The 3,102-nt window shown below is 31.2% G+C and overlaps 1 long non-coding RNA gene across 1 annotated transcript; it reads left to right on the top strand.

Moving 5' to 3' along the window:
* On the top strand, positions 1–1,326 carry LOC149526648 (uncharacterized). The gene is made up of 3 exons (XR_016351796.1): positions 1–118; positions 209–791; positions 876–1,326. It is a non-coding gene; the product is annotated as an uncharacterized LOC149526648 (long non-coding RNA).
* Positions 1,327–3,102: the final 1,776 nt, after the last annotated feature.

The raw sequence follows: 3,102 nt of genomic DNA, 5'->3' as shown, positions 1-3,102 counted from the left end.
TGAACGAGGGGTCACAACTACAATAACAAGGATCATAAAAAATCATTTCAATGGTCCATGGCCAACGTGGAGGAAAGTTCCTAATGACGTAAAGGAGTTGATGTTTGAAAAATTTCAAGTACTATGTTTGTTTTTTATTTAAATTATAACTTTTTTATTTTCAAGGCAACAAGACAATTTTTTTAATTACTCTATTATTTTGATGTAGGAAAAATGTGTTTGGCCTACAAATCAAGATGTTTTGGTTCGACGAATATGGGATGCAATTTGTTCCGATCGATTAAAAGATAAGCTTTCAGAAGAGAGGAACAAAGCAATGACAGAAGTCAAAACAAACAACATTAAGGATTGCAAAGGCATGTCAAGAGAATGGATCACAAATGAAATCTTGGATGCCCTTATCTATACGATATGGGGTACAGAAGAATTGCAAAACAAATCGAGAAAAGCAAGGCAAAATTGGTTAATGCCTAAAGAAGGAAGCATTCCAAAGCACACTAGTGGTTCAGTTCCATTTATTGTTCATGCAAAAAAGATGGCATGAATTAATCTTACTTCGTATTTATATGTATGGGTTTTTTCAAACTAAATTTAAATTCTATGTTTAGTAGTTTGACTTTAGCTTTTCCTTACATGTTATTTATATATATGGATTATGATTGACTATATATAGCTGTTAATAAATGCAAACAATTGAGATGAAAAGAGATGTTAGCTTTTTGGAAGTATTCAATCGCACCCATAAGCGTTGAGCGGGTTACGGTGATTTTATAGATAACAAGTCTAAATCTGTGAGTGTATGTACAAATTTGATTAATTTTTACTTCAAAGTTGTTAATATAATTGAATACTAATCTTATTTAATTTTTATGTAGGAAATGTATAATTCTGTATTACCACAAAAGTATGGAGAAGATTCATCTTCTCAGCCAGAATTTGATCTACATGCTTGGACTAAAGCAATTGGAGGGATGGAGACTACACGCATTCACGTATATGGGTTTGGTACTCGAGTACATGTTACAGCTCTTCTTAGTGGAACACAAAGCAATGCAACAACATCTGAGTCTGCGTGTGGCCTTATCAACTCTAATGCTACCAATCTCGCAATTGCATTAGAGGAAAAAGTGAAAAATCTATCAAAAAACTTAGATAAAATTCGTGAGGAAATATGTGGGGAAATACGTGAAGAAATTAAGAATGAAATGGCGGAAAGCATGAGTGAATCTATGGCACGTATGGAAGCAATGATCGTGACTAATGCGTTTTCAAAACAAGGAAATGCGGGTACTTCAAGCTCAAATATTGACAAATAAAAACGTAACATCTCATGATATGATATCTCTTTTCCATTTCTAGACTTGGAAACTTTTTAGTATTGGTGTTTAATAACAGTATGGAGTTTATATCAGGTTATGTATTTGACATTTTGAGATATTGTATGTTTTTGATAATTTTTAATTGTATGAACTTGACTTTGCATTTTAGGTTTTAATGTGTTTCTCTTAAATATTTTGAAAGTCAATTATGGAAATCAATTGGACATTTATTATCGAAATTTTAATTGTTGAATTTTGTTTGAAAAAGCATCACTAATAAAAGAGGTATTAGTAACAGAATTTTCGTTGGAAATTTCCAACGGAATTTCTGCATGACATTCAACTGTTTATGTACTTTTTCAAACGAATTTTCCAATAGAATTTTTCGTTGGAAATTTTTGACGGATTTCCAATGAAAAGTATTACCGACGAGGCTTTTACTGACGGATTTTCTAATAGAAATTTCCGTTGAAAATCCGTCAGGAATACGTATTTCTAACGGAATTTTAACTTTTTCCAACGAAAAATTCTATCGAAAAAAGCTTGTTTTTTTGTAGTGATAAATTATTCTTAGTTTACATCAAAAATTAAGGGTGTTACACTTTCTCTCTAGTCTGGTGCATTTGGCGTTGACAAAGGATGCAACAAAAGAAGATAACCATGGGCATGTTAACTTGACATGAAGGCATTGAGTATGATCAGCAACAATTTCATAGGAAATATCATGTCAACAGAAGATCCAAATTTTTTGATAACAATTACTAAACACTACTAGGAATGGCATGATTAGAGTATCAAAGTAACATAATAAAAAAATTTGAAACAAAATAAAACCATGCCTCTTACCTTTGGATCATCTTAGTTGTTTAATGCAAAGTTGAGCACCACATAAAATCAAAAAACGTTTTACCTTTTCAAGCTATATAATAATCAAATGGATTCCTTTTGAGGATAAAAAAGTGAACATCCTTTATGTGAAAGAATCCTAGTCACTCAATCGCTTGACCTCCAATGTTGCGCAAACAATTGCAACGGATCTTTCTTAAAGAAAGAGCTTTATGCCACGAGCTTGGCTAGTAAGGGGACAACGATTTGTCCTTTTTCTTCTTTGATTTCCAACAAAGAATCAACGGAGAAGTTTTCAAAAAAAAAAAAACTACTCAAGAGTGGTGGCACTCAAGAGAAAAACTAATTTTTTTATTTTTTTTCTCGTTTCACAAGAATGGATAAAATGTGATATTTATATCTAGATCTACCTTATCAAAATTTGCAAAATAAGTTCCTAATATTATAAAAATTATAAAATTTAACCAATACCTAATTAAACTCTTTTAATTAAGTCCTTAATAGTTAAAACTTAGAATTTGATTTAAGTCTAACTTAAGTCATCACACTCTCAATTTAATCCAAATTGCAACCTTTGTGTGTGACCTAGTAGGCTCCTAACATGTTGGCAATGGAATTGAATCATAATTTTGTTAATTAATTAATTTAAATAAATCATATTCAATCTTAAATTAACTAATTCAATTTCATAGACCAGGATTGGCATCTAGTAATGCATCTTGGCCATCCAATTGTTAGGTGAGTCAAAGGATTTTTTGACAATCTTTTAGTGCATAGTTTATTAATGTAATTCATTCCCTCGTCATATATCTCGGAGATGATAAGAGCTTTGTGTAAGGCCTACTCTTATTGACTTCCATCTTTGTTCTTATAGTTAAATCATTAGTTTTATGGAGACTTATGAAACTCATTTCATAATTTCCTAATCACCTTGGCC

Source organism: Theobroma umbraticum, unplaced genomic scaffold (assembly GCF_002168275.2).
Source record: "Theobroma umbraticum cultivar Fairchild unplaced genomic scaffold, ASM216827v3 scaffold_81.0, whole genome shotgun sequence".
NCBI lineage: Eukaryota > Viridiplantae > Streptophyta > Magnoliopsida > Malvales > Malvaceae > Theobroma > Theobroma umbraticum.
Note: the sequence above shows the minus strand (reverse complement) of the source record. Positions and strands in the feature narration are given on the sequence as shown.